Source organism: Cyprinus carpio, chromosome B9, assembly GCF_018340385.1.
Source record: "Cyprinus carpio isolate SPL01 chromosome B9, ASM1834038v1, whole genome shotgun sequence".
Classification (NCBI taxonomy): domain Eukaryota; kingdom Metazoa; phylum Chordata; class Actinopteri; order Cypriniformes; family Cyprinidae; genus Cyprinus; species Cyprinus carpio.
The window spans coordinates 27,362,506-27,376,383 of record NC_056605.1 but is presented as its reverse complement, the minus strand read 5'-3'; the positions used below and the strand labels follow the sequence as shown (position 1 = coordinate 27,376,383).

The window sequence follows — 13,878 nt, the reverse complement described above, 5'->3', positions numbered from 1 at the left end:
TGAAAGCAAATACAAATGGTTTAAATGCTACTAAATTACTTTAAGCATCTTAACTTAAATAAAATGGCCTCATAGAAGTACAGGAGGGACTTTTTATGTTTGTGGTATAAAATACCCTTAAAGGGAAAGCACCTTTCACTTAATAACAGATAATAAATACTAGATAATAGCAAGTTTCATCTTAACTTTTGAATAGGCAGAAACAATTAAGTGCCTGGGACGGGAAGGGACGGGAAGGGACAGGAAGGGACAGGAAGGGACAGGAAGGGACGGGAAGGGAAGGGAAGGGAAGGAAAGGGAAGGAAAGGGAAGGGAAGGGAAGGGACAGGAAGGGACGGGAAGGGACTGGAAGGGACGGGACGGGACGGGACGGGATGGGAAAATAAGGGAAAAAGGAAAGGAAAAAGGAAAGGAAGGAAAGAATACACACTACTGTTTAAAATGTAAAATCTCTTTTTATTCCAAGGCCAAGTTTACTGTGGAACAACTTAATAAAAAAAAAGGTAATATTTACTTTAACTTCTGATCAATTTACTGCATGCTTGCTGAAATAAAGTATTCAAAAAAAATAAAAGATTTCCCAAAATTTTGAACAATAAAAATGATATACATACATATACTGAACAAATTCCAAAAAATCATTATAAAGTTATGCGACTGAATAATTCTAAACCGCAAGTCATTCATTACATTTAATAAAAGAGCCAGAGTGGCTTCCCACTTCCAACTTCCTCTTTGTTGCTATTTTCTGCCAATTTCTCCAGAAGTGGCGATTTTCTGTTTCACTGGCATATTGTTTTTGTGATATTCAAATTTTGCACATAAATTAAATGTGCATGGAAACACAGAGCTCTGGATCCCAAACAAGCACTCTGCTCCAGCACTGATTCAGCTCAGATCAGATACCACCGCCGTTCACCGCTGCCTCAGAAAACCATAGTGTTCATGTCGTCTAACACATCTGCACTGAATATTCCAGATAAGACCACACTCTGTAGAAGCTGAGTCCCTGGGTAAAGATCTGCAATATCATTGACAGCATGCGACTTCTCAGCCAAATAGAAAAAAAAAAAAAGTGTTATTACAGCAACTGATTCAACAAGCCTCTTTCCCAAAACCCACACTTTTTTGATATGAGATACATCTAGAGCTTTATTAAAGCTCTGTCAAAGGCCTTAAATAACAAACAGAGGACTATCTGGCAAACTTTTGATTAAAATAGGGGCCCTCGAATGGTTAACATGCCAGATAGGACATGTATTGGGTTTTCCTTACACTACCCGGGCCACATGACAAAAATCACACACGTCTACATAATTGGCACTATTGACGAGTCTGCAGAGGTGAAGCGTTATCAGGACAGATCCGAACCTCCAGGGCTTCAGCTCTGATCTGTGTTATGGGAGACGATAGGATGGCACTGCACTTATTTATATTGACAGCAAATTCAATAATGAACTCACACTCCACGCCCATACTGAAAATAAATGATGCTAGAGGAAAAAGAAATAATTAAATTCCATCATCACAACACTCATTTTTGCAGCAGAATGTCAGCATGGCTGCAATTCAGACAATTAAATATAGAGTAATTTGTGCTTCAGACAAATATTGGCCACCCAGTTAGTATATCCATCTACGCCAATAAAGATAGTTTGAAAAGAACAGAGAATCAAGTTCAAAGCTTTCTCACCCACTAATGTTATGCTGTATATTTGTCTAACAAATAAAGTCTTGAAAACAAGTCTTGCAATAGTGCAAAGACAGTTTTGATGTTATTTATTTATTTATCTTGTTCACCATATATTTACAATATTTTCATTTTTGCCATTTCCTTGATTTTGTCACTTTACTATTATTCAAAATAGTTTTTCACTGCTACTTATATTAATAAAATGGGTGTTTTTTGGATTAAATTATTTATGAAATCTATATTTATTTATTAAAATAAAAATATAATGAATAAAAGATTAAATAAAAAAAATGTATATTAAAAATACAGTAATATCCAGAATATTAGTTAGTTAGTAAATAAATATTTACTTATATTAAAAAATATATATTTTATGTTTATTTTGATCACTATATATTTACAATATTTTCATTTGTGTTATTTCATAATTTTGATCACTTTACTATTATTCAAAATAGTGGAAAATAATAACATTTCACTGGTACTTCTCTTTAATAAACTGTTACTTTTTGGATTAAATTATTTATGAAATCTATATTTATTTGTTAAAATAAAATATCAATGAATAATAGATTATAGAATTAAAAATGTATTGTATGTATAAAATATACTGATATCCAGAATATCAGTTAGTAAATAAATAAATAAATAGATATTTACTAACTAATATATGTTTAGATTTACATTATATTTACTTATTAATATATAAACATAGAGACATAGAGAAAAAAGTCATATACAGATTATTTGTTAATATGTATTAATTTTTTTTAAATAAAGTGATTAGTAAAATTATATTAATAAGTAGTATATTAGTAAAATTCAGTCGTTGATTTTTTTCTGAAAATCTTAACTTTAAGTTTCCATTGCTGTTGTCTTCTTTTAACAGAAAATAGCTCTCACACTCAAGTATTCTGTAAAAAAAATGTTTGCAGTTCAGAAATATTTTAACACGACTGTATTAAAAAGAACTGTCTTATTTCAAGCTTGTGCACAAAGCAAATCAAAAAAAATGATTTAAAAAATCCTGCTCAGATTGAGTTAAGACCATGTAGACCTCAAACTGGAAAGACCTGCAACCTTCTTCTAGTCTCGACCTGTATGGCACAGCGAGAAGCCGTTCCCCCATGAAAATGATCGATGAATGCTTTATTCCACATTGCCAGTTCTGACATATATAAAGTACTGGAGCATTATAGAATTTAATGCCTCACTACCCACATATGAAATAAAAGAGAGATTTTAATATCGCTGTGAAAAGATGTATTGCTGTTCTACATAAAGGACACATGCACAAGGAGATTTATCTCTCTTCGATTTGGTTAGCTGCTGCAGAAGTCCCAGATCTGCATTTGAAACGGCAAAACGCGTGACACTGCACTGCAGGAGCTGCATCTCTTTATCAGCGGGGTCATCCATCAATAGTGAGGAGGAGCGGGAGGCCAGCGAACAATATTAATGTCAGCGAACGGTTGGGGTGGTGACTACGCAGGCATCAATAAGAGCCAAACAGTGAGTGCACACTTTTTCAGCAGTCTTGGTTCCCAAAGCATTTCCCATTCATTTCCTCTGTAGGCATTTAAAAAAAAAATCCCCTTGAAACAACCCAACTAGCACAGAGATGAATCACATTAAAAACTGATTCACAGCCAAAAAGTATCTGCAAATTTCAAAAAAAAAAAAATAAAAGTGTTGGAATGAACAACTTATGTTGGAATGAACTGTGAAGCTCTGAGTGAATTATATAATCAAATCAGGAATTACATAATGCAACTAACTGTAACAGGGATGCATGGTATATTAGTACCATATAAGCCATTTTTAGACATTTCTGTTAGATTAGAATCAGTAAATATTAAATGCATCATACTGGATATGTATCAGCATCATCATAAACTTGCATTTCGTTACTTGTTATTGGCAATTAATGTGACTCATGAACCAATATAGAGTTGGATCTATTGAAAACTAGTAACACAAAGTAAGGACTTAAAAAAAATGTATCCCATGGTTTGCGTTTAATTACAGTTAGGGAAGCACAACATTAAAATGTTTGCCAATTACATATTTATAAAAAAAATTATGAAACAAAATGCATTTTAAAAAAAAAGTCAGAATTGACAATAGATATTCATTTTGCAAGGAGATTATTAATTTTAACAGTGTTATTTTAAAAAAGTACAATTATGGGAAGTTAAATAAAAAAAAAATAAACATTTAATTTAAAGTTAAAAATTTTATATTAGCAAATGTATATTGCTGTACTGTATATTATAATAAAGAAATAATTTACAAAAATGTTGTGATGCCTAAATTTTTCATCTCTTTCATCTCTGATCAATATGCAGTCACAGCACAGCTAAATAAGTTGTACAAACCTCAGATCCGAGCAAAAAAAGTTAATTTTATCAGATGTAGAACAGGATCGGGCCACAACATGAGCCAGATCTAAATCCATGTTCCAAGGAGAATAATCTACGTTTCTTCGACATATGCTAGACATTTATACATCATCATGGGACAGTTATTTTGAAAGTTCATTGCAGATCCATTACATTCCAAGACAGCTTCTCCTACGTCTAACCAATGGATGACAGAAATAAAGATCAAACCTTAAAAAGCATCTCTGCCTTCAGGTTTTCATTCCTTCTCATGTGTTCTGTAATGCATGTAACAAGGAGAATGGATGTAATCTTTGAGAAATATAGTAAGCAAAGGTGCAACCTGGAGAAAGCAGAGAAAGATAAGACTGAAGATCACATGGAGAAACATCAAAGGTTTAACTTCTCTATGACAAAAAAAGAGGACTAAATAAAGAGCAGGGTGCATCCTAAAGAAGTAAAGAAAACAGAAAACTTTGTAAGTGGTGTTTGTTAGACAAAATGTGTGCATAATCGCTGTATATTGATGTAGAATATGAGATGTATGTTTGGGAGTATGAGAATGTATGTTTGGTTACTTGCTATTTGCTACTTATGTAGCTATCACCAATTTAGAGTTAAAACTATCTAAAACTAGTTAGACCAAGATTAGAAAAAGTAAGTAAATAAAAATGATCCCATGGTTTGCATCCAACATGTTCCATATAAGCAATTACAAAATAATAGATGCAAAATAAAATAAAATAAAATAAAATAAAATAAAATAAAATAAAATAAAATAAAATAAAATAAAAAAAAATAAAAAAATGTACAGAATAAAAGATGGACAATAATTCTGCAATTATATTATTAATTTTAACAGTGTTTGTGTTATTAAAAATTAACTTTGAGTACTAGATAATGACAAACATTATTGAAAATGTAAAATTATGGGAAATTTAATAAATTAAATATATATAATTAATAAATATATTTAAAAAAATGCCAATTTAACTAAATATTTAATATTAGCAAACACATATTGCATAAAAAAAAAAAATAATTTAAACAAAATAAAAATAATTTTATATATTTAAAATAAAAAAAAAAAAAAACATAGTATAACACAAAACCAAGTATGGTACCAACATATTGTGCAATATATAAATACAAACTAATAAAATAAGATTAAATATTTAATTCACAGGCACTACTACAAGATTGTTCAATAAATAAACTATTTTTTGGAGGAATAACTATATTGTGATAAATACCGCTGCTGTGACATAAAATTACTCATACCATGATATACATGATTTTAGTTACACCACCCACCTCTGTGTGGGACGCTGAGAATGAGACCGAAGAAGAGAGAGATTAGATGCTTTCATTAATCTTATTTAGCGGTGAAGGGTGAATGCCCTTGATTAGAGATCTCAGCTCGTCTGCAAAGCGTCTCTCAGGCATCACCTGCAGAGCGGCTCTCTCCACCCCGCTGCTCCCACGAGCCCGCGCCGCTGTCTTAAGACTGTCGTTTTGTAAGACACTTAATTCCTCAAAGCAAATGAAAGAAACCTCGAAGGGCCCAGAATCACAGAATGCTCCAGACCCCAGGCACCCATGTCTTTAGATGGCTTACTTCTAAAAACAAGAGGCGCTTTTCACCAGGGACGTGCAAAGCCCCAAGGTTTTGTTAAGCTTCTGCAACAAGCGCCGAGAGTGTAGAAACAGCTCTCAAACAATGGCAGCTTTGAAAAGCCATTCCCATCAGCCTGAATGAACACGGTGAACTCCCTCAAATCTGACAGGCTTCGTGGTGAGATGCAGAGCGGATCATAATAAAATCAGCTCCGGTTCTGACTTTGACAGAAGGAACGAAAAGACCCTGCTCTATTAATCTCCTTAAAATTGCACAGAAATGATGTAAGACCTGAGAGGACACAGTAAATGTTGAACCGCTTTTAAGCACGCTGCTAATGAAAGTGTATTACGATTTCTTTCTTAGAATAATCCAGTATTGATTCTTAACTTCCCAAGATTGATTTGTTAATCCAAACCTTTTCGTGCATGTGAAAATATTATTGGTAGCATGTGTACAGTTTCATCCAGTTTTGCAAAATTACACCCACTATAAATATCATGACAATCTCATTGAAAATAAACTGTGTCCTAGTGAGTAACTTTTTCCAGGCAGCTTTTAATATGCTACTTACTCCAAATCTGAAAGTATGCTGTCATCAGTGTCATTATATGTGACCCTGGACCACAAAACCTGTCTTAAGTCGCTGGGGTATATTTTTAGCAATAGCCAAAAAAAAAAACACAGTATGGGTCAAAATCATCGATTTTTCTTTTATGCCAAATATCATTAAGATCATGTTCCATGAAGATATTTTGTAATTTCCTACCATTAATATATCAAAACTTAATTTTTGATTAGTAATATGCATTGCTAAGAATTCATTTGGACAACTTTAAAGGCGATTTTCTCAGTATTTAGATTTTTTTGCACCCTCAGATTCTTTTTGAAAATTATTATCTCAATTTTGAAAAATTTACACTTAAGACTGGTTTGTGCAGTAACCTGTAACAGCCAAAGATCTATGCAAATGTGAGAGGAAAAGTGCACGAGCAGTGAGCAATCAAGTGATTATATAACACTAACCAAAACAAGCCATTTTTTCAAACTGAAATAAATAGTAAATCAGTGTCATTATCCAGCCTTAGAGTGTATACTGTCTGAATGGTGACTGGCGTTAATGACAGAACTCGACGCATGTCACCAGAGTTGAAAAGTGAGAGGTAAATTAATCCTGGCCTGTGTAATTTCATCTCCGAGGCTGCTGTATGTCTCTTCTGGCAAAGTCATGGAAACCTATCACAAAGGCTGTATACATATCTCTTTTGTTAAATAAATTAATGCAACTCTTAAATTCTTAAAAAGCCGGGTCATATTACCAAGATAAATATACGTCATTTTCCATTGCTCTTCCACAGTTTGAATACGAGAACCTACTGGGTGATGTACTTAATAAAAAAATAAAAATAAAAAAAAAGGAAATTTAGCTCCCTAAATGGCTCACAGAATGTGTTCTGTCCCTAAAAGAGAAATCAGGACATAATTTTTACACTGTTTTCACTATCTGAACACTACAATTATTATTATTACTATTATAGCATATATATAACACCATTCAAATGTCTGGGGTCAGTAAGATTTTTTTTATAATATAAATAAAATGGCCACACTTTAATTTAAGGTCCAATTCTTGCTATTAACAAACCATTAACTATGACTTTTGCTTCAATAAACTCATAATTTGCTGCTTATTAATAGTTAGTAAGGTAGTTTTTAAGTTGAGGTAGGATTAGAGATGTAGAATACGGTCATGTAGAATATGTGCTTTTATAAGCACTAATAAACAGCAAATATAATAGGCAGGCTAATAGGCAACTAGTTAATAGTTAGAATTGTTCCCTATACTAAAATGTTACCAATAAAATAATAAAGTAGAAAACCCTTATTTAACATTTTTTTGTAATGATATTTCACATTATTACTGTTTTAACTGTATTTTTGAACAAATAAATGCAGCCTTGGTGAGCAAGAGAGACTGCAAAATCTTGGCAAAAACTCAACACAAGGACTTCTGCAAACAACTGAACCATAACGAAACGATTCATGAATGACATTCATCAAAACAGATATTCTGAACCAATTCACCTTTGCTGCTGATGTCACCAGACACTAAAACATCTGCCTTAACAGTCTCACAGTTGTGAGTCACGAAGAAAGGACAGATCATGAAAATGGAGAAAAATACACTGCATTAAAATCAATGCAATGGTCACAAATCGATGTGTCGCTACATAACTAGTGCCTCCGGTTCTGAAGAAGGCCTCGGGGAAACCCTACACATCAGCAACAGGCACAAAGCAACAGTTTGTTTTGCACAAGATTTAATTTGCTGCATCTTACCATCAGTCTTCTACCTTTCTTTTTTTCACAGCATGAACAGCCTCTGTGTCTGAGTGTTTATCACTGCAGATTCACTTACCTGCTATTATAAAGCAGCAGATGTTGCTCCAATCTCTTACAGCCTTGAACAAGATCTTCCTGCTGCGAGTCTCCACTTCTTCCTGAAACACAAAGAGGAATAAAACATCAGGCCAGAACTAAAGCAGTTCTCTCTACCCATCCTGATCCTAAGAGCAAATCTAAACTGAGAGGACTCGGTGAGAGAAATGAGCACCATAAATGGAGAAATTCCCCCAAACCCAGCTGTCACACGTTTATACTTCAATTACACATAATCACTGTTTAAACACCTCCTCTCTGCTTCCACATACAACTGGGGAAGTTTCCTTTCCTTTACATAAAGACACATATATACATGAACAACTACAATTTTTTTATGTTTTTGAAAGATTTTAATAATCAAAGCTGCATTTATTTGATTAAAAGTGCAGTTAAAAAAAGAGTAATATTGTGAAATATTATTAAATATTATTTAAAATAACTATTTTCTTTTTGAATATCTTTTTCAAACGTCATTTATTCATGTGATGCAAAGCTGAATTTTCAGCATCATTACTCCAGTCTTCAGTGTCACATGATCCTTTAAAAATCATTCTAATATGCAGATTTGCTGCTCAAGAAACATTTCTAAATATTATCAGTGTTGAAACCTTGATAAACTACCATTCTAAAGTTTAGGGAAAATAATATTTAAAATAAAATAATAATAATCATAATAATAATAAGTGGCTGACGAAAGGGTTTCTAGATTATATTATAACATTAATCCTGATTAATTTTTTTTTAAATCAAGCAGACTAACAGAAACGGCGGGGTGGTATCTTTCAAGTGGCACTAACTAGGGCATGTTTTGAAAATTTTATCTCACTGATGTCATTGCATAAGCATCAAGGTTGAGTACTTCCTGGCAGTCGACTTGTTGGCATGAGATAGCGTTTTACAAAGCAGACTGCAATCTTTAAAGGCCTCAGACCGTAGTTCATAGTTCATCTGTGGCGTAAAGAAAGGCTGTCAAAAGAGTGACTGCTCCTCTTTGTTATCATAAATACAGCCCTGAGAGCTAGGAAAGAAAACTCAATAGAGGTTTCAGAATAAATGACATCACTGCCGCCCTGAAATGAAGGTCTAAAAATAGGAAGCATATCCCGCCAAAGGAGAGTGACAACATACTTCAATTAGGCGGCTCAGGAAAGAGAAAGACAGGTGTATGGAGACCGTAAATATACCTGCTTTCACAAACATAATAACTTACCTCCGATGTCTTTTATTACCTGCTCTTTTTCACTGGTGGATGTGTTTTCTCGACATAAGATCTATTCAATGACCAGTTGAGTGGCAGTGTAATACTAAAACTAAGACTGGGCAAATATATATATATATATATATATATATATATATATATATATATATATATATATAATATATATATATATATATATATATATATATATATATATATATATTAGTCAAACCAAAAATTATTCTGACACTTTGACCTGACCATGTTTGGTTTTACAGTTTTTTTTTTTTTTTTTATTATTGCTTTTTACACAACAGACTGAACAAAATTAAGCATTGCTTGGTGAAATGGTATTATCTGACTGTGTACTTAAATTTAACAGCTGAATAATTTTTGCTTGATTGTAATCCATTACATACCTTTCTATCAAAGTTATCTGACATTATCAAGATGAAATGAGAGAACTTGTCATAGTTCTTTTCATATTTTATTACCATTTTGTAACCTAGAGTGAATAAACTGTGATAATGTGAGAAATTAAATTAAAAATATCTATTTAAATTATATACTAAATATATATACTAAATTAAATTTAAATATACTGAATTAATATACTATAAATTTAAATTATAAGATGGGTCAAAATAGCATGTAAAATAAAATCATTATTAAACTTAAAATTAAATGACTAAAACTGTAATATTTACAATCCTACCAATTTTTACAAAAATCACCCAAAGAATTATTGAATAAATTTAATATTCAATATATCACCTTGCACTACTGAGTCCAAAAAAGGTGTTAAAGTGTATGGTGGAAAAAAAAAAGAAAAAACAGGGAAGCACGACCTTATTTTCTGCCTCAATGATACACAGCAAAGCTAAACTTAACAGCTTGGTTTTCCACATAGAAAACTTTTTGTGACAACGTCAGTGGTTGAAACTGAGAGAAGGAAAGTATTGGTTTATTAGCTGGCATGGATTACTGCCAAAACACTTGTCAGCAAGCAAATAATAGATGTGTTTTGAAAGTCAGGGAGCAGAAAACAAAGGCTGGATCAGGTTATGGGAAGTAACTGTTCTTGGGTGTTCAGGTGGAGGCAAGAAACAATGTGTAGGCCGGAGGCCAAGGGTTCAGACAGGATCTGGATAAGGTTGCACATGGGAATCAGGTTAGAGGTTATTCCTCAGGGAACAGTTACAGTATAGATGAAGAAAAATAATAAGAGATAGAGTGCCAAAAGGAGAACGAGATTTTGCACAACTAGAGCCTAAATATACCAGAATGCTGAGCTACAGTAACAAAAACAACCAACCCTTTAGTATTTTTAAGATTTGTGGGACAGTTTCTTCACCTTGGTGTCTTACAGAATCAACACTATAAAAAATGATCACAATTTTAACAGTAAAAGACTGAAAAAAGCTACGGTACCATCAATGGTTACACTTTTCTCACAATGAATTAATTAATTTTTTGCTTATTAATAGTTAGCAAGGTAGTTGATTAGTTTAGGTATGGGATAGGATTAAGGGATCTGAAATATGGTCATGCAGAAGTAGGCATGTGCTTTATAAGTACTAATTAACAGCCAATATCCAAGTAATATGCATGCTAATAAGCAAATAGTTAACAGTGAGAATTGGTCCCTAAAGTGTTACCCTGTTCATTTGTTAATGGTAAGTCCCCTTACTATATATAGTCAAAAACTGAAAGAAATCAAATGGGACATGTAATTTTTACAGTAAAATGCTCTTATTGAAAAACAACAAGTCATCTTATAATTTACAATAAAAAACATACTGAGATTCCCATAATTCCCTGTGTGCTTGTGGTTTTCATTTCAATAATTCTGTTTCTTCTTATTTTTATTTCTTATCAGGTATTTATAATGTATGTATATGTAACATTTAATGTTGTTAAATGAAAGTTTATTGCATTATTGTGTAAGACTAATCTCAGAATCACAAGCATGACAAAATATTATTTATGGTCTGAACTTCAGTGACAGTGTTACAGTTGGTTCATTTGATTTGTTTCAGTGAATCAGTTCAGACTCTGCTTTTTTTTATTTGTAAATCTAACATTTGTTACATTTTTCTTTTAGTTATATTAGAAGTTGCTGACTTCCATGAGCTGTGTGGTAACACACAATGTTTAAAATCTCTTCTGTTGTGTTCAGCACAAGAAAGAAATTCAGACAGGTCAGGAACAACTTGTGGTTGAATAAATGATGATTTCTGAGTGACCTAAAGTATGCCTTTAAATTTGATATAGTAAATTCCCCAGACCTACTCAACTCCACTTAAGATAACTTGTGGCAATTTCTACCATTAACATCCCTTTTCAGACATTCGACCGCAGTAACAGAGTGATCACTGACTGTGGTCGGCACTGACACTGTGTTCACTGTGTGGTCAGTCTGTGCTAAAAACCACAGCGTCTGCCATTCACATCAGCTCAGCCGAGTGTGGGTTTGTCCTGAAATACTCTGCATGCTTCATAACAAAAAAAAAAAAAAAACATTTTCTGGAAACATACAAAGTGCTTTTATATGAAAATAAATTGCTAATTACATCTAGCGAATCAGCACATTTTCCGCTGTTACACAGGAATGCATGAGATTGTGTAATTTAGTTCCTGCCTGACTGAATAAATATCCGATAACATAAATACCCCTGCAGTCAAAATGCGCTCTAAGCACTGCAAAGGCATTAAAAAGGCAGTTTTCCCAGAAATAAAAATGAACTAAGTGCTACCAAAAGGCCCTACTAGTGTGCTTGTGTGTTTTCCAGTCCCTTATTGTTAAAGCAACAGCAAATTGCTTCAAATTCAACCAACTCCACAAATGAAAAAGGGTCGATGTCAGTCAATTAGCTTCTTAACCCAACAGGCATCAATTGTGTGATGCATTTCAGGAGGTAAAATATGGGGGATGTCAGTACGGCTTTGTAGAGAGGACAGAATTAAGACATTACAGGCCTAATGAGTCCTAAACCACCAAAGAAGAGCAGCAGACTCAGCAGAAACACAGACTGCAGTCGCCAGGGTAAAAGAAACAGGGAGGTCCACAGCATCGCTGTCTCTGCATACTAACACAGCTCACACAATTATCTCGCTCTCTCATGTGGCACTGTGAAAAGATCACCATCATCATCCTCATTAACATAAACAATGTTGATCATTTGCATTTAAACAACTAATGCCTTTATCTGCTAATTATCCTTTTAAAACCAGTGTTTTTTTTATGCACTGGTCAATTTTGAGACTTTGCAATATTTGGCGACGTTTCAGACTAGTGGAGGAAAAACATCCAAAATGCACTTTTAAGTGCTTCGTTTTAACTGTACTTTATTAGCATCCGTAGCTCTTAATATGTTTTCTCACAATGATTTTTTTCCTCATGCACTTGAGTCAGAAATCTACATTTTAGCAGCACTTACATAAACCACACTCTACAGTTACATTCATAGCCGTTTTCCAAAGGCTTTTACAGAGCATGATTTATATAACATTTTATTCCTAAATATTTATTTCATAAATATTTTAATATTAAGTTCACATTTATTATTCCTAATATAATTATTTGTTTGTTTATTCAATAATTGAGAGTATTTTCTAGTTTATTAAATGAGAAAAAGTCATATAGGTTTGAAACAATATGAGGGTGAGTAAAATATGTCTATTTTCATTTTTAAGTAAACAAACCCTTTAAAGGTAACAAACCATCATCTGTTTCACAGCACCAGAAATCTGATATTTTTGCATAGCAGTCCTCACACACGTCAGCACTCTACTCCTGCTAGAAAACCGTGCAGTCACCAAATCAATGGCCATCTCTCAAGCGACCTTATTAATATCGTCCAAATATGATTTATTATTTATTGCACCTAAATGTCTACAAGGGTCTGGGGCTGTCTGATGGATATCTGTGCGACAGGAGCCCATTATTTCCAGCATGTCATATTGAATTCTGCAGGAGTGCACTCAGTTTTCCCTGAGCCGCAGGACTGGGGCCAGGGGCCAAGGGCTAGTTTCAGCGGGGCCGCCACAATGGCACGGGGAAATCTGACAGGATCTTGCTCTGTCAAAATTACATTTCAGTCAGATGGAGACGGCCCCTCTGCAAGCCACTAATGGATTGCTCTTTTTTTTTTTCCCTGTTGACAGAATGGGGAATCGATGACATCATAGCTGCGGGGACAACGGCTCCGGATTCAATGAGCGTTAATGACTGTTTGAGAAGTATCAAACCTTGATCTGTGCCCGAACCTTTGGTAATGAGGAAGATAAATTTTGATTGTTGTAGCTGATGATCTATGAGGCTGAGGGCAATTTCATATTCATGCCGAGGTGGCCGTTTGTGGCGTCTAATTGAGCATAGGCTTGATTAAAATTCATCTCGCTCCATGCGGTGTCTATTTTGGGGAGGTTCAAGTAACTGCTCTGTCACCCAAATTGGCTCTGGTGAAAAGTTTGAACCTGTTAATCAGCAGGGAGAGCGGTAATGTACCACCGGGAATGGGGGTCTTAAAAAAGATATGACAAG

At 33.7% G+C, this 13,878-nt stretch overlaps 1 protein-coding gene across 3 annotated transcripts in view; it reads right to left on the bottom strand.

Annotated features, from left to right (window-relative positions):
- LOC109096886 (double-stranded RNA-specific editase 1-like) overlaps positions 1-13,878 on the bottom strand; it is a 155,450-nt gene that overhangs the window by 87,576 nt on the left and 53,996 nt on the right. For 2 of the 3 annotated variants that reach the window (XM_042731786.1, XM_042731787.1), the window contains exon 2: positions 8,112-8,193. The gene's annotated coding sequence lies outside the window, so the exon portion shown is untranslated. Of the gene's footprint in view, positions 1-4,305; positions 4,328-8,111; positions 8,194-13,878 lie in introns of those variants that run through there. The other variant, XM_042731788.1, reaches the window with a different exon arrangement.